We start from the raw sequence: 19513 nt of genomic DNA on the forward strand, positions 1-19513 counted from the left end.
TGTTTTCCTTGGTGTTGGAACATTTTCAAATATATATAGTGTTGCAATAGTTGCAAATGAAAAGTTATAAGTAGCTAAAACTCATGTCACATGGTTATTAACCAAAAGTTTTCACTATTTCCAGTGATGAATTATGTCTCTTAAATCTAAAAGTTATGTCACTTGATTATTAACAAATAGTCATAATTATTCAATAGATATTTCCTTGAATAATTGTGTTTATTGCAAAATATACGACTATCCAATTGGGTAGTTATGTCCCTATGAAGAGACACGAAGCATCCTATAAATAGGAGTGAAATTTCATTTGTATGATACACCAAAAAACATAGAAACAAAGTTTCTTTCTATTCTTCCATCATATTTTATATTCCTAGATTTTTCTATACAGAATTATTGCTGAAATTCTTTATAGAAATTAATATCCTTGCTATGCTCCACTATGTGTTTAGTAGACTATTTCTATTAGTGCAAAACGTAAACAACAATTGGGCTCGTTATATCCTCGAGGTTCATTTACCAGTAAATCTTTTGCACGCCATAATATAGGTAGGGTGAATAGAACCTTAAATTGAAGCCTTCGTTAATTTATCATATATTCATTTTTATTCCCACCGTTGAAGCTTTCGTTAATTTCTCATAAATTTATTTTTGTCCCCACACCAACAATTTTAAGGTTCTAATTTTGCAATTTATGATAAATTAAAGAAGGCTTGTCTGTTCACCGCGCATTCACATGCCACTACAAATATGGTACTATAAGGATGGATATTGGCAATTGTGATTGCATCAAGGTTAGTGATTTTGTGAAATTTTGATTTAGAAGAAATCTTTATCGCAAGAAAAGGTATATCAAATTTATTGTTTTACTCTTATTGCATGATTTAGATTTCAAGTGTTATGTGTTTATTGAATTTCATTATGCAAAAGATGTGGTTGTCTCTTGCATCAATTACTTGAAAAAAATAATCAAATGCTAGTTCATTGTATGCATGACCTTTTAAGATGCATGATTATTATTGGCATAAAATTATATAATATATATTATATATCATGCTAGAAAGAAGAAAGATGGATGGAATGAAAATGCACGGTTGGGAAAAGATCTATTAATGGATCGAAATAATACTTTTAGTTTGAATGGTGATGACATTATTCTAATATTAGTTGAACAATCTTCTATCCAATAGAAGCATTATGACCATTCGAGAGAGCTTTCCCAAACCAAAAAGTTGTGTTATTGAATCCAATGATTACTTTCAAAATGTTGGGTTGAAATGATTTCCTGGAATAAAAAAAAAGACTGCAACTTGAAAAGTGATATCGTTTTAAAGAGTCATTTAGGCACCTGTTGGTGCATTATAAATAGACAATAAATTTGGAGAATTGAAATTTAATTTGTTCCATCCAATTTGTCAGTGAAATTTTTAGTACAAAAGCATTCTTTCTTTTTTATGACATATATTTAATTTGAGTTATGAAGTTATTTATTTATTTAAATCATGATATTAATAACTATCATTTGGATGTTATTGATGAGACATCGGTTTCATTGCTAAAATGAAAGTTTGTAGTTTATCATATAATATAAATAATTTGGTTGTTGTTTTGTTAAATAACCTTAAATTAAATTAATTTTATATATGATTTCACATTTTCTTATTCTATGTTATAAAGTTTGGACTAGAAGTGGTTTTAACTAGAAATTAAATAAGTCATAAGCATATTTTTCTAGTCAATGTAGAATAGTGGAAAACATTGACTTATAAAATAAGATTACTATTCGGTATGAAATCTTCTAATGAGAATATATAACATGATAATCATATATTTGAAATCGAGACCATCTGTGCATATTTACAATGGTGCATGTCGTTTTTATATATGGCTTGGATATGATCTACAATCTTGTGGTTCTTTAAAATTTTGAGATTTAGTAAATTTTGAAATTTACTTTGGAAGCCATGAATCAAAAATCTCGTGAGTATGGAAATAATAATATGAATGCTATTTGACTCATTTAGGTGATAGATATGACTTTGATCATAGTAAAACATAATTGATAATGTCTATGGTGAAGGGTGAATAAATGTGTGATTTTATAGTCACTTGATTGGACAATTTATGGTCATTTAATATGTTACACCCTTATATATATATATATATATGGTGTGTTAAGAAAAATAATGTTATTTGACTATAAATGCAAAAAGTTTTAAAGTCATGTATTGACTTTGAAAAGAAGTTATGAATAATAGCAAATATGTTGTCTAGTTTCACCAAGGGATTCGAGGCCTCTTTACAACAACTTGGTGAAAAAGACATGATGCATGGTTTCATATATTTGGTGATTGTGAAATTAATTTCTTGGATATTACAAACATAAATAAAGTAGCCAAATATGAAATTTTCATGATAAGAAAAGATAAAGTGATCACTGTAATTTGACAATAGAAGAAAGGATATCATTGATAGCATTCTTTTACGAAAGAATGGGTAATTGAACATGGTGGAGATGTTGGTCTTGTGAATTTTCAAGACACAAATAAATATAAAGTTTCACCATGTGATATATAAAGTTTCACCATGTGATATAGATAATTAACATAGCTGTGTTAAAAATTTAAAATTTAGGGATGAGGTACAAGCCTATAATATTTGAGCCACCAATGATGAAAACTCAACTCAATGTTTGGTATAACGTCAAGTATTGAGTCCAATGAGAAAAAAGTACATCATCAGTATGTGACCGCTAGCACTATAAAATAATATATAATACATTATCCCAAGGTAAAAAGTGTTAGGTACTTGTAATGATAAGGAAATGATAAAAGTATTATATTCTTAATAGACCCATAACATAAATATTTGAGAGTGTTCTAATTACGAGAACACTCTTGATGGGATCTACCTTTGTAAGTGGAAGTGTGACTTCTTTTAGGAGCTCAAGAGCTTGGCTCTGACAATATTCATGAAAAGAGGTTACAGACACATGATCATAATAATTTCCCTGGATACTATGCATTGATTGGTGTTGAAATTATTCTGTGAGATGTGTTTGTTTAATCAAATGGAATAGTTGGTTCAAAGCATTGTCGTAAAAGCAAGTGCACCTATCGAACAATAGTATAGCTACGGTGAGTAGAGACATCGTATCCACGAGGACTAAAATTATTAGTAACTACTATTTTCTTATTATTTAACCGACAATTTGGAGTGATGAGTTTTAATCTAAAATTACTAAACTAATTTAACTGAGAACGCAATAAAGAACGAATCAGGAAAATAATCGAAATATAACTAATGAGAGAGACAATACCCAGGAAATAATCCACCTAGACTCCTTCTATTATTATTAATTTGATTTAAACGATTTATTCACTTGGTGTCTTGATCCGTAGAATTCCCTAAATTATGCTAATATCTTTTTCGAGAGTAGAACAATTGACTCTAGGTTGATTAATTGAAATCTCTTTCTAATTAAAACCCCTATTGTCGCATTAACTCGATCTATGGATTCCCTTATTAGATTTGACTCTAATCCGGTAGATTTATGTCATCCTATTTCTAAGATTGCATGCAACTCCACTCAATTATATTAGACCTACTCTTAAATAGGGACTTTTGCTCCACTGAAATAAGCACATTAAACATGAATTAATATCTCAAAAATATTAAAACAAGAAATAAGCACACATAATTGAGAACAAGAATCAATTATTTATCATGTAAAATAGAAATTAAATAATAGAATTCACCATAGCTTTCATCCTCCCTAGGTATCTAAGGAATTAGTTCATAATTCTGAATAAAAACATTTCAAAGTCAAAAAAATCACAAGAAACAAAGAAACTTATAAAAACTTCAGAAGAAATTAAAAGGAGGCCTTCGATCTTGATGGAAATCTACTTTGGAAGTGGCTCCAATGGTGTTCCTTGAGTGTTTTCTTCGATCTTCTCTGATGGCCCCCATATCTCTTATTCTATTTGATATTTATAGACTTTAAAATGCTCAGAAAGTCGAAAAATTATGTTTTTCTATGTGTTTGGGAAGCAAGGTGCGAAATCAGCACGGGCTGGCACATGGGCATGTGTCCATCCCATGTGTATCACATGAGCGTGTGTCTAGCCCATGTGGCTCTTGAAATTTACTCTTTTTCTCTGATTTTTTTTTCTTTTGCTCCCAAATGCTCACTTAAGTATAAAAAAATGAATTAAAGGGATTAGGAGCATCAAATTCACCAACTTGCATAAATAATTATCCAAAAACGCATTAAGAATGTGACTAAAATATGTTAGTTTTATCGTTTATCAAATATCCCCATACTTAAGCATTTGCTTGTCCTCAAGTAAAATCCTTAACTAATATTAAAATTAATCTTTCTCAACTTATAATTCTCATCAATAATGTTTCGAAATAATTCAGAAATAATCATGCATTAACAATTCAACTAAAAGGGCACCAAAGATTCAAACAATCCAAGTCAAAATTTTTAAAGCACAAAAGCATAGGTATCTCCCCTTATCTAAGTAATTACCTTTAATTCAAAATCGACAAGAATTTACATCCTCACTAAAGATTCACTCAAATCACTCAAAGTGTTTAAGGTTCAAGAATAAGCACTCAACAGTCGAACAAGAAATGTCATTACCATAAGCTTGCTTGAAAATCAAATCTCCACCATAAAAAAAGATGATATGACACACCAATCAAAAGGTCTTTAAGAGGTTGTAATGGGGCTTAAGTTAAGGGTGTGGAGAAAAAAAAAATTTGGTTATGGTCGTGATCGAGTCGATAAATTACCAAACTAGGAAAAATAAACAAATGTTGAATTAAAAACAAGTGCATCAATCACGAACTATTCAAGAACAAAAAAATGAGCTTCTTCTCAAAATATGAATTTAATTGTTCAAGCTCAATTAACAAATAACTAATTAAAAATTAATATTTTTCGATCTTTTTTCTTTTTTTTTAAAAACAATAAGAAATAATTCAACAAATCAAACAGAAGAACATAGCTAGGCAATTAACCAAATCAAATCTCGACAAAAAGGGAGTCAATAAAACGAGAAAAAATCACAACGAAAAAAATAGGTCATGGGGTAAAAATCACAAGTTAATCAAGAAAAGGGATGTTAGGCTCAACGGGGTTCACTAAGGGTTAATTTAAAAAGGGAGGCTTTTTATGGGATAAGTGAGTTAAAACCTAAGTGTCTTTATCAACTTAGTAATCAAATCAAAGGTGTGGTCTCGACATGCATAATTAAAGCAAGTTCTAGAATAACAAATCAAGTTGACACACTCATAACCAATAATAGAATGAACACGAAAAAATTATGCTCTAAAGGCTCTAAATCTCACAAAAAATTATGATTTTGATGTCAATTTTGCAAATCTCAAACTTCAAGATAATACTTCAATTTAAGGAAACAACCTAAATTTTTTTAATTTCTGGAAAATAACTTATCATGCTTGATTCTCTCATGTTTTAAATTTTAAATCAACCAATTCACTAATATCTACAAATTAGTCCAAAACAAATTAACAAAAATCCCAAATCGACAAAAATTCATTCTAATGGAAGTATGAGAAAATTACTTAAACACAAGAAATAATTCAAGGATTTTCTAATAATTATATAAATAACCTCCCCACACTTAAGATGTACATTTTCCTCAATGTGCAAACAGATATAATCATAGTATAAATAGAATATCATAAGAGAGGGAGAAAACTGAAACTGCCCTGAATATTGGATGAAATCACCAGAATGGTGAAAAGCGAAATTGTAGGTAAATCTAAATGTAGTGCAAGATTCTGAGCAAACTAATAAGAAAATAAACATAAAAAATAAAGAAGATTAAGAGGTTACAAACTCGATTAGAAACAACAATGAAAATAAAATATAGTTCAAAAGATAAAAAAAAAACAAGTCTAAGAAAATAAAAATAAAACAACTAAAAATAAAAATAAACATAAACATAAAAAGAAAAAGAGAAATAAAACAAATAAAATCAATGATCCTCATCGTCAAAGGCGTCGGTATCGTAAGTCGCTGGCGTTGAAGAGGAAATGTAGAGGTGCTAACAGATTTGCTGCAAGGTCGCATCAATACTGTCAAATCGTTTGAAAGCAATGCTGCTTGAAGTGAGTGAACTGCTTAAAAAGGTCTGCTAAGGTTGCAGTAGATGTAGTAGGATGGTGACTGTAAGATGGAGAATGATGTGAATCCTCACAGTGGAAGAGGACATCATAGGTGAAGTCCGCATGCTCATTCTAAGGGTCAGAATGAGATAATCGGTATTGAAGAGGATCCACTCCATGCAGTCGCTCGATCATTCTCATGTGACTCATACTGGATAATCCCTACGGGGACATCTGTCCAACTAGTGTAAAGGAAGAGGACTGCTCCGATATGTCGAGGAGACCGAAGTGACATGCAACTCGAGTCATGTAAGGGCCTAAGTAGATAGGACCATTTTTACTGTGCTCTGTCTGATGGCAGATAGCTAGGGCGTTGAAATAAGCAAAGATCAAATGTGCGCCCAGTGGCCATGCTCCACAAAAAATATGCGCCGGTTGTACCGACGACTCCAGTGCTCTCTCTCCTACTGGTCAATATGTGAGCCAAGATGGCATGAATGTAGCGCAAGGCTGGAGGAAGAGAAGTCACCTTCAAACGACTTGGGCATAAGGCATCGTACTTGCCATGAGGTCTACCTAACAAAGAGATGGCGAGTAGTGGATGTGCTGGTATAATCAAAGAAACCTCTCGGCACTCATGAATTTTGTAGTGTAGAGTCTTAATGTAGCTCCGAACTTTGGAACACTCATATGTCGCGTCGTACCATCGAGTCAGAAAGTAATAGTGTGCAGCTCGTCATGGGTCGACATCACCTATTGTAAGAGAAATGTCGAACAAAACTCTAAGGTCAGCTCCAAATAGGGTCAGCTCCAAATAGCTGGGCTCGACGATGGAGAAGAACAGGTCCCAAGGAGTTGTAACAATGATGGCTCGAACTTGATCAGCTAATTGATCCTGCTCCAAAGTGGCCCAATCATACATCGACCTAATCCAAATAGCCTCTGTCGAATATGCTGATATAAGTCCTCTTGGGGACCTTGTGAAAATCATAATATTAGATGGCGGGCATCGACGATAGCGCCTGACGAAGATGTCCTGTCTGGGGTCTTTCGCTTTTTTGAAACGGGGACGACGACCTTAGGTTTCCCTCTAATGTTTGTCATGAAAAATCTTCAATGAAATGACCAAATATCAATATCACATGAAGTAAATGGATGAATCAACATAGTAAGGGCAATCTAATAACTCATGCAATGATCAAAGTCAAAATCGATAACTCGACAAAAGAAAATAAATCGATAACGAAAATAATATAAACAATAATCCTAAAAGAATACCAAAAAAATGACGTAATATTAAACAATTAAGAATAAGAAGTATTAAAAATAAGAATATGATTGAAATAATTAAACGAAACTAATAAATTTCGAACAAAAATAATAGTACAAAAATAATAATAAATAATTACTTAAACAGACTTTACCAAACTAAAAATAAAAGTAATAATAAAACCAAAGGTAAAATAAAAAATAAAATTAATTATAAGAATAAAATAAATAAACATATTAATAAATAAATTAAAGAAAATAATAAAAATATAGGGTAAAAGGGAAGGACCGATGGTGGTACGGTGGTGGTCACGACGGGACAAGCGTGGGTCAATGACAAGAACGTGGAGTCCAACAAGAGGGAAGGGCACGGTGCAAAAGAGAAGAGAGGGTCGGAAGGGGGTAGCTGGTTCGTGTGTGGCTCGACGAGGGGGTAAAAGGGGAGATAGAAGAGGAATGAAGAAAGTGAATGGGAAAGAAAAAGGGAATCGGGGTGCAATAGTCAGAAGTGGAGAGGTCGGGGATGTGAGGGCGATGTAGTGAGGGGGCGAGGGTATGGGGTTGTCGACGATGGGGAAGAAATAAAGGGAAAGAATGAAGCTAGGGCGTGGGGGCGAGGGTTAAGGGAAAAGGGTTAGGGCGACGGTGGGTGAAGGAGGCGTTCGGACAATGGCGACAATGGTGATGAGGAGTTTTGGGCGAGCGGCGAATAGGTTGGGGGAGAAGAAGACAAAAACAAAAGGAAGAGGGAATTAGGGTTTTAAAGGGTGACACGGTCATGTAGAGGTTCGTGTTGGGACACACGACCGTGTCGCACACTCGTGTGGATCCTTCACAGTTCGTTTGCGACTCAAAATTCCAACCCAGTCTTCACACAACCGTGTGTGATTTTTTTCGCTTCTCCCACACCCATATGCGAGGTTGTGTAGGGCATACTGTCTCACACACGCTTGTATGTCCCGGTTGTGTCTCTTTCCCGTGTAACTCACTGACTTTAAATTAAAATTGAAAAATAACTCTAGTACACGGTCTGGGACACACCCGTGTGTCCAGGTCGTGTGTGCCACACAGCCATGTCTTCAGGCCGTGTAATCTTCAAAATTTGGAAAAAAATATTTCCCAAGACTCACACGGCCAAAGACACGCCCGTGTGTCCAAGCCGTGTGGGTTACATGGCCATGTCGCCATGTTGTGTGACTCACTGTTGATCCCCTTATTTGTGCACACAGCTTTAGACACGCCTGTGTATCCAAGCCGTGTGGGTCAAAAACACATTTTTTTTATATTTTTTTAATTTAAGATTTTAAATTAGCATGCAATGGAATTAAAAGGATTAGCAAAATTTAAAACTCGGGTTGTCTCCCGAGAACTGTTTTTTTTAGAGTCTAAGCTCAATTTACCTTATATTCACACGGTTATGGTGGTTCATAGAGCCGAAGCTCCTCTTTCTCGTCAACAATGTTATTACCAAAATAAGGTTTAAGTCGAGTACTGTTTACCTTAAATGTGCCAAATTTAGAATGAGTTACCTCGACTGTGCCATATAAGAAGATGTTCAATACCATAAATGGGTTTGATTTGTTTGATTCAAGCTCCAAATGGGAGATTCATCGGTCGTTTTGTCCAGCAGTACTTTTTCCCTAACCTTAACTTTGTTTGTTCTCATCATGTGCTTATCATGGCGTCACTTTGGCTCTTCATCATGTCCTTAGCATGCATCCGCCATTCATCTAGTTTATCGATTTGCAACATTTGCTCTTCATAAGTTGTTCGATTTCCGTCACCTTGATTGTAGCATGGCTCCATTACGTTTTCTTGAAGGATTTCCTACAAAGAAGGTTGAGCCACATGGTCACTAACATTAACATAACATTTAAAATCATCTCGATCACTAAATGTTCTCACAGAATCACGTGCTTGGAGAGTAGTCATTTTGTCACCTACACGAAGTACTAATTCACTCGTTCCAACATCAATAATAGTCCTGGCAGTGGTTAAAAAGGGGTGACTTAAGATTAAGGGTATCTCACTATCCTCATCCATGTCTAATACAACAAAGTTAATAGGAAATATAAATTTATCGATTTTTACAAGCACATCCTCTGTAACACCCCTAAGATATCTAATGGTTCTATCCGCTAATTGAATACTCATCCTAGTTTTTTTGGGTTTTCCAAGACCTTGTTGTTTAAACATTTTATAGGGCATGACATTAATACTAGCCCCTAAATCAACCAAAGCATTATCAATATTTAAACTACCAATTAAACAATGAATAGTAAAACTCTTTGGATCTTTCAGTTTGTTGGGTAGTTTATTTTGTAAGATGGCCAAGCAAACTGCACTGAACCCCATAATCAACAAATCGTCTAAATTCCATTTTTTTGCCAACAATTTCTTTAAAAATTTGACATAATTGGGCATCTACGAAAAAGCTTCAACAAATGGTAAGTTGATATGTAATTTTTTTAAGAGTTTAAGAAATTTATCAAATTGTTCATTTGTGTGGTCTCTCTTTGTCACGTTAGGATATGGCACTCGAGGTTTATATTCATTGGCAACCGGCTTTTGCTTTTTCTGGCTTACCTCAACCTTATAGTTATTCACCATAATTTCTTGCGTTGGTTCTTGTTCAGATTCAACTCTCCCTTATTCATCTCAAACAGTAATTGCATGAAGTTGCTCCATTGGGTTAATTTTAGTACTACTAAGTAAGCTACCTTGTGGTCTTTCTGAAATTGACTTAGCAAGCTGACCTATTTGGTTCTCGAGCCCTTGAATCGATGCTTGTTGATTTTTCAGTGTTGCATCAGTGTTTTGAAAACGTGTTTCTGACATTGAAATAAACTTTGTCAACATCTCCTAAAGGTTTGGCTTCTTCTCTTGCTGATAAGGTGGTTGTTGGAATCCTGGAAGGGGTTGTGCTATCTTATTTCCTTGACCATCCTAAGAGAAATTGCGATGGTTTCTCCGACCTGCATTATATTTATTACTATAAGAGTTATTTTGAGACCTATAATTATTACCCATATAATTGATTTGTTCGTTCCCTGTTCTAAGGGTGAAGGGTAAACATTCTGGATTTTTTATTCCATCTCCATTTGTATCGGATTGCATCACTAGATGTACCTGTGTAGAAATATATTAACCATCAATTTTCTTATGAAGTACTTCTACCTGGTTTGATAATATGATGACTTCATCTAAATTAAAGACACCGGTTGCTTTCATCGGTTTTGTCCTCATGACCTGCCACTGATAATTATTCAGTGTCATCTCTTTAATAAATTCATAAGTCGTTTCGGGTGTTTTATTGTTAAGTGTTCCACCGGCTGCTACGTCGATTAACTACCTAGTTGAAGGATTCAAATCGTTATAAAAAGGTTTAAACTTGTAGCCATAAAGGTAACCCATGGTGAGGGCACATTCTCAATAAGTCATTGCATCTCTCCCATGTATCATATAAATTCTTTAAATCGATCTGCACAAAGGTAGAGATGTCATTCCTCAACTTAGATGTTTTAGCCAATGGGAAGAACTTTAGCAAAAATTTCTCGGTTATTTGAGCCCTTGTAGTGATAGAATCTCGTGGTAAAGAGTTACCACTATTTAGCTTTGTTCCTCAACGAGAAAGGGAATAACCATAATGAATGGCGTCATCAATGGCGCCATTTATCTTAAAAGTGTCACAGATTTCCAAGAAATTAGCCAAATGAGTATTTGGATCTTCGTCTAGCAAACCATCAAACTGTACAACCTGTTGTACCATGTGAATAGTGTTCGGCTTTAGTTCAAAATTATTTGCAATAATGGTGGGTCTAACAATACCCGATTCAGCGCCAGTCAGAGTGGGCTTGGCATAATCGTACATAGTATAAGGAACAAGAGCTTCTTCAACTACAAGAGGTAGCCGAATATTCTGATTATCACCCATCTCCATAGTAATAATGATGTCCTCTTATTCGTCTACTATAATTTGTCGACTTTGTCTTACTTCTCTACAATTTCTACGAGCAGTTCTTTCAATTTCAGTATCGAAAAGTAATGGTCCCGACGAGTTTCTTCTAGTCATAAACTAAAGGAACCTACTAGAAGCAAACAAAAGAAAAATTATAATGTAAAAATAAAAATAAAAATAAAAATAAAAATATAAAAAATGGCTAAATTAATAAAAATAAAGTGTTCCTAATATTTTAGTCCTCGGTAACGGCACTAGAAACTTGATGAATGGGAGATATCATATTCTGCACTAACTAAAATTTATGACAAAGACAAGCGCACCTATCGAACAATAATATAGCTACGGTGAGTAGAGATATCTTATTCACGAGGACTAAAATTATTAGTAATTACTGTTTTCTTATTATTTAGTCGATAGTTTGGAGCGATAAGTTTTCATCTAAAATTACTAAACTAATTTAACTAAGAACGTAATAGAGAACGAATCAGGAAAATAATCGAAATATAACTAATGAGAGAGACAATAACCCAGGAAAGAATCCACCTAAAATCCTTCTATTATTATTAATTTGATTTAAACGATTTATTCACTTGGTGTCTTGATCCGTAGAAATCCCTAAATTATGCTAATATCTCTTTCGAGAGTAGAAACAATTGACTCTAGGTTGATTAATTAAAATCTCTTTCTAATTAAAACCCCTATTGTCGCATTAACTCAATCTATGGATTCTCTTATTAGATTTGACTCTAATTCAGTAGATTTATGTCGTCCTATTTCTAAGATTGCATGCAGCTCTACTCAGTTATGCTAGATCTACTCTGAAACAAAGACTTTTGCTTCACTGAATTAAGCACATTAAACATGAATTAATATCCCAGAAATATTAAAACAAGAAATAAGCACACATAATTGAGAACAAGAATCAAGTATTTATCATGTAAAATAGAAATTAAATGATAGAATTCGTCATAGGTTTCATCCCCCTAGGTATTTACGGGATTAGTTTATAATTCTGAATAAAAACATCTCAAAGTCAGAAAAACCACAAGAAACAAAGAAACTCATAAAAAATTCAGAAGAAATTAAAAGGAGGTCTTCGATCTTGATGGAAATCTGCTTCAAAAGTGGCTCTAATGGTGTTCCTTGAGTGTTTTCTTCGATCTTCTCTGATGGCCCCCATATCTCTTATTCTATTTGATATTTATAGACTTTAGAATGCTTAAAAAGCCTAAAAATTGTATTTTTCCGCGTGTTTAGGAAGTAATGTGCGAAATTGACATAGGCTGGCACATGGGCGTGTGTCTAGCCCGTATGGCTCTTGAAATATGCTCTTTTTCTCCGATTTTCCCTTTTTTTGCTCCAAAATGCTAACCTAAGTATAAAAACATGAATTAAAGGGATTAGGAGCATCAAATTCACCAATTTGAATAAATAATAATCCAAAAACACATTAAGAATGGGATGAAAATATGTTAGTTTTATCGTTTATCAACCATGCAATTTCGATTAAGTTTAACATGTTTTCACTAAGTGATGATTCAATCATAAGACACCTTAATTTATGCAATTGATTTCCAATATTATCAAAATCTAGAATATTTTGAAAGTAGGGGAGGGGAGATTGTTGGAACATTTGCAAAATATATATGGTGTTCCAATAGCTGCAAATGAAAAGTTATAAGTAACCAAAAGTTATCACTTGGTTACTAACCCAAAGTTGTCAATATTACTTTTTACGAACTTGATCCAAGTACTAAAAGAAAAAGTCTACTAAACCATTAAGTTTATAATAAAGTAATTTCTTTTTTTTTTCTGATGAACGATCTAGTTTTTTCTAATGAATGAGGGGGTGGTGTTGGTGCCAATGATGATAGTAATACAAAAAAGTTCAAATTTAAGGATATTGGAGAAGATCTTGATGAAAATATGGTTGTAGATCCGATCCCAGTGACAGGCTCCTCTTAGAAGGATAAATTCTTAAACGGAAGGTCTCCTAGTTCGATGACCTTTTTAGGCTCCGACATATTAGACAATAAGAACTTTGAATTTGTAGAAAGAGATATGCAATCCAATGTTAATGGTACTCCGACAATTGATTTCTCAGAGCAAATTCAACACCTTCTGGTTAAGGATATGGCCACTACTGTAGTAGTGAAATTATTAGGGAGAAACATTGAACACCATACACTTCTCATTTGGATTTCAATCCTTTGAAAACCATCCCAACCATTTCATCTAATGACGTGGAAAATGGGTATTTCCTTGTTAGATTCCAAAACAAGAGAGATTATGATATGGTGCTGTCTTAGGGACCTTAGGTGGTGTTTGGGCACTATGTCACTGTCCAGCCTTAGACAACAAACTTTAATCCCTCAAAAAACTTTTCAAGTATGGTTTTGACTTAGATCTAATTTCCTAGTTTGCGAGGCTTTTTATACAAGAGAAGGATTCTGGAGAAATTGGGAGTCCGGTTGGCAAGGTGGCTCATTTAGATTTGAAAACAGATAATAGAACCAGGGGTAGATTCACAAGGATGGTTGTGCATGTAGATTTAGATAAACCACTTATATCATAGGTGTTGGTTAACGACAAAATCTAAAGGGTGGAGTTTGAAGCCTTACCGGTGGTTTGTTTTGCATGTGTCGCCATGGTCAGGTTAAAAATCCATGCCCTTTTGTAATGGCAGAGTTTAACATCTTTACTAGTAAGGAAAATGAAAATACCCCTTTGACGGAAAAATTAAACAAGGCGACGGTGGAAGCAGAGAAAGCAGATGCGACGATGATGGTGTAAGAGTCTCCTTATGGCCACTGGATATCGTTGAACTGAGGGCTAAGCAAAATCAAATGGACAACAATGGAAATAAGGCGTTAATTTCGACAAACAAATAGTCAGGCTCTTGATTTGAGTCGTTGACAATGATAGATTTTGGAAAGAATCTGGAGGATATGGCTCAAATTGAAGAAATAGGGGTTAAGTTTCAACAAAAAGAATTTTTTAGGGCATTAAAGGCCAAGGGAAATGGGATAAGGAAGGAGGCCTTGGTTAAGGATTCTAACAACCCAAAATTTGCAAACCCATTTGGTTCGAGTGGATTGCAAGTTGTTTTTAAAAAATCGGGTCTTGAAGGAAAAATGGTTGATAGTGAAAGGGTTGGGAGTAGAATAACAATATTAAATTTGTAAACCATTTACTCCTCTCACTATTAGACCTTCCCCTTGCGCTGCTTTAGTGGATCAGAAGCAGGACAAAAACTTTAAATCATGTACACCTTTTGTTAATTGTAATGAATTTTTTACTAGCACTCTCCCTGCGTAGGAAATTTTTAATGTTGATACAGACTCTATAGAAGCCATGGGGAATAACTCTGTTCACAATAATCCCGTGTTTGATGGTCCCAATGAATCAATTGTCATTTTAGATGCAAATTATCTTGATCCCAAGTGCCACTAGACTATGGTTTTCAAAAATAAAAATGACTCGGACCCCTAAAGGAATAATAGAGGTTGTGTGGGTGATGGTAGCAAATCTAATCTTGCTTCCAAAAGTCGTGGTTTGGAGAGTAAAAGTGGGAGTAGCAAATTTGAAGTTTCGTTTAATCGTACGATCTGAGAAAATGGAGGTCATTTCAAAAGTTTTAAAAATTCACAAATTCCTTTACCGGAGGCCATCGATTCCCTGATAAACCTTATTAATTCTAAAGTTGCGCTTGGAGATGCTGTTGATCTTCGAAATTCTGAGGGGCATAATGGCAGCGTTGGGTCTACCATAGTGCATTAACAGTTGATTCCTTACTTTTTGTCCATATGTTTATGAATTATATTATTTTTTGTTGGAATTGTCAGTGGTGTACCAGTGTAAAGTTCCCACGTATTTTTTGGGAGTATAATAGGGAGCATAAGCCGAATTTAATTGGTCTATTGGAAACAAGGGTAAGCGGATTCATTTATTGCTAAACTTGGTGTTTAATATTCCTATCGTGTGGAAGCAATTAGTTTTTCTAGTGGTATTTAGGTTAGGTGGAGAGATTTAGATTTTGTAGAAATTCTAAAAAATCACCCTCAATTCATTTTACTTAGAGTTTTGGTAATTCATTTAAATGATCATTCCTTGTTACCTTTGTTTATGGGAACCCAGATAGTAGAAAAAGTAGACAATTATGGGACGATTTGAAAAGTACTATTCTGATGGATGGGACTCCATAGTAAGCTAATGGAGACTTTAACGTCATTCTTTCTTTTTGTGAGAAGAGAGGGGGCGGGTCATTAGGAAAATATGCTCCCTCTCTGATGACTTCATGGATTGTACGCACCTTCATGATTTGGGGTTTAGTGGTCTGAATTTCATATGGCATAGAGAATGAGTCTTTAAAAGGTTAGATAGAGCAATTTGCAATTATGTTTGGAATATTAGGTTTCCATATTCTAGAGTTACCCATTTACCACGGCTCAAATCAGGCCACAGACCTATGAGATTATATCTGATGCCACATCATCAGTCTACTTTTGGGCGGCCCTTTCACTTCTTAGCAGGTTGGGTCGAACACCCGACCTTTTCTAACCTTGTTAAGGAGAAATGGTCATTCTCTAGAAACATGTCGGAAGCCCATTCCACGTTCATTGGTCAAGTCAAGTTTTAGAATAAGGTGGTGTATGATCACATTATTTCTCGTAAGAATCAGCTGATCCGGAAATTGTGTAACATCCAAAAAGTTCTTGATCATGGGAGTTCGATTTATTTGGATCAAGTGGAACTTAAGGTTAGAGAAGAGTTGGAATTTGTATTACATAATGAGGAACTCTTATGGCGCAAAAAAGCTAGGTGCAATTGGCTATCCTTCAAAGATCGAAATACTAAATTCTTCCACAGAAGAACATTGTAGAGGAGAAAGCATAATCATATTGATACTTTGAAAAATGAATCGAGGGATTGGATTTTGGATAAAGAAGTGTTGAAACAAGAGGCAGTTAATTTTTATAAGAGTCTTTACGGTGAGCATCCGGGTAGCATGTGCAATTTACATTTTGGTTCCTTTCCACCTTCAGAGCCGTGTGTGTTCAATTTCTTAGCAAACCAGCTTCTGATGAGGAAATCAATGTGGCTCTCTTTGATATAGCCCCCTTAAAGGCCCTGGGAAGTGATGGGTTTCATGCTTTGTTCTATCAGAGTCAGTGGGAGTATGTTGGTCCTTCTATTTGTGATTGGGTTAAAAGAATCTTCTCTTGGGGATAACAATGATCCTGATCTTAATAATTCCCTTATTGTTCTTTCCTAAGGTCCAAAATCCAAAAAGCTTCACCCATTTGCGACTTATCAGTCTTTGCTCTGTCCTCTACAAATTGATGATGAATGTCATTGCTAATAGATTTAAGGTTGTGTTTCCGAATATTATTGGGGCTGAACAAGCTGGTTTTGTAGTAGGGAGGAATATAAATGATAATATCATTATTACTCAAGAGGTCATTCATTCCATGAGAAGTAAGCAGAAGAATAAAAGGTAGATGGCCATCAAAATCGAACTCGAGAAAGCTTACAATTATGTCCACTAAGATTTCATAGATGATTCCTTCTAGGCTGCATGTATTCCTATTTTACTTTGTAATGTTATTATGTTAGCTATGTCTAGTTCCTCTATGCAGATTCTTTAGAATGGTGTGCCAACTCAGAAGTTCAGGTCGGCAAGAGAAGTTCATCAAGATGCCTACTTTCGCGTACCTTTTTTTATGCATGGAGTGGTTGGGGCATGGTATTCGTGCAACTATGGACACTAGTAGATGGTCTACTATTTGATTGTCTAGAATAGTTTGTCGCGTGTAAAATTATGTGCTATTTTATGCAAGTATACGTGTCGATTCAAGTAATAAAGTGATGAGTGAGTATCGTTCCCACGAGGATCGGATTTAGGCACAAAAATGGTTAAGTTATTATAATGAAATGCTATGGCAAATTAGTAATAAGAATGCAATGGCAATTTCAAGAGTAAAAATACAGTGACAATTACGATAATGATTGCGTAAATAAAATTATATATAAATGAACAAATAAACAACTAAGAATTCTATGGTAAAGATACTACAACAAAGGATTAGGGATATACGATTTTGATTTGGACTGCCGGGATTACTAGGAATCTACCCTTACCATCAATAATGCATCAGCAAAATCGTACTTAATCTGCTGCTCAGAGAGTTCTAATGTGGTATGCTTCTTTCGAGAGCAAAAACCTCAAGTTACCTTACTGGTGGTGATATATGTCTATAGGCCTTTAGCATGGCATCCTATATTGTTTTCTTCTATATGATCGTGCTCTATGTCTAGAATCCACTACAAGTATCTGTCGAGTACTTGTTTATATCATTGAACCACGGTCTGACTAATCCAACCTTTCCAGAATTAGATTAATTTAAGGATATGTCGCACAATCGACTATGTCTAGCGATTGCACACATACAATTTAGAAATAAGATAACTTGAATAAAATAGTAACCTAATGCAGATTTATGCTTCATCCATTAAAGAAAAATAAAGGTTTTATCAAAGTAATCCCAACCCTATGAGATTTAGCTCATGGGTTGGAAAATAAAATTCAACACCAAAATATTATCCAACACCATTTTCATCATTCAATTCACGGAAGAACAAAGTAAGAAATTTGAAAGACTTCAGAAAGATAGCTTTCGCGTGTCTAGTTCACACTCCAACGCGTAATGTCCTATGGTGGCTGAGAGGGATTGCCTTCGTCTTTCTCTTTCCTTCTCTACTCAGCCGCTACCCTCTATTTTTGCCTAAGGATCTCTCATTTTTTTCTTGTTCCCCTCTTATTCCGTTTGTCTTTTTAGGTTTCCTCCTTTGGCTTTTCATAGGCTTTTCCCTAGGATAAATCCAACAACCAAATATTATCCTTTCCTCTTTTTTAGATTTTCTTTTTGGTTTAAAATCCCTACCTTTAAGATAAGTGGTTATCAACTCATTATCTCATGATCTTTTTCCTCTTTTTAAATTCTTTTTCTAGGATAAAAACCAACAGCTCATGATTTATCGTCTCATCTTTTCTAGGAAAATTTTTTCTAGTACAAATACAGTTGGGCTAAAACTGGTATGCATTGAGTGTTGACTCGGTCTTCCTTTTGGAATCACGAATTTCCACGGCATACAAGTTAACAAACTGTCCACCCTTTTGCCCCAACAAACCTTCACTCATTTATTTCTTATTTCTTATCCTACACCTGTAAATCCACCAAACACAGCCCTTCCACAGGCAATTAAAAGTAACGGATAACATCTAAAAATAGTCCAAACTCCTAATGCGATGATTAAGGAAAAATACTAATGAAATGTCCTAAAGTGCAACTAAATGTACTTACAGGCAATTAGCTAAGTCTAAAGGCATGAAATATAACTCTTTTCAAGAGTTATCATAGTTTCATCTCTTTTTCATCTTTTTTTTAAGATAACTTCATTCTCTTTGGAAAGGCGGAAGAAAATCAAGTGAGAGTCCTTAAAGAAGTGTTGAATATGTTTTTATGTTTATTCAGGTCATAAGGTTAACATGCAAAAATCAAGAATTTTCTTTTCTAGAGGGGTTGAGGAAGTTCTTAAAAGGTGCATTAGCAGGTCGCTTGGGTTTTAGACGATTCGAAATCTTGGTTCGTATTTAGGAATTCTCCTCTTCGATAACAAGGTAACTAATAAAATTGTGCACTTTATGGTGGACAAGATGCACAGAAAATTGTGTAGTTGAGATGCTAGATAGCTCTCTCTAGCTAGCAGAATAACTTTAGCGTAGTCAGTTTTGCTCTCAATACCTCACTACTTTATGCAATCGATGATAATTCCAAAAGGTTTGTGCAATGAGATTGAATGTATTATTAGACAATTCATCTGGGGTTCTTCTAGTCGTTCTAAAAAGATAGCCTTGGTCGGTTGGGATTTGGTTTGCCAACCCAAATTACATGGTGGGATTGGTATAAAGTCATTCTGTGATCATAATACTTCATTTATGATGAAATTGGGTTTTAACATTGTGTCTAATTCTTTTTCTTTGTGGGTTAGTGTCCTACGATCAAATTATAGGGTTTAAAGTGGTTTACTAGAGACATTATCGAAAGGACAAAGTTCTTTTTTATGGATATCGCTTTC

At 34.5% G+C, this 19513-nt stretch overlaps 1 non-coding gene across 1 annotated transcript; it reads left to right on the forward strand.

Annotated features, from left to right (window-relative positions):
- The first annotated feature begins 10820 nt into the window (after positions 1-10820).
- On the forward strand, positions 10821-10927 carry LOC128036345 (small nucleolar RNA R71). Its single transcript, XR_008193143.1, has one exon. It is a non-coding gene; the product is annotated as a small nucleolar RNA R71 (small nucleolar RNA).
- Positions 10928-19513: the final 8586 nt, after the last annotated feature.

This window comes from Gossypium raimondii, chromosome 13, assembly GCF_025698545.1.
Source record: "Gossypium raimondii isolate GPD5lz chromosome 13, ASM2569854v1, whole genome shotgun sequence".
NCBI classification, from domain to species: domain Eukaryota; kingdom Viridiplantae; phylum Streptophyta; class Magnoliopsida; order Malvales; family Malvaceae; genus Gossypium; species Gossypium raimondii.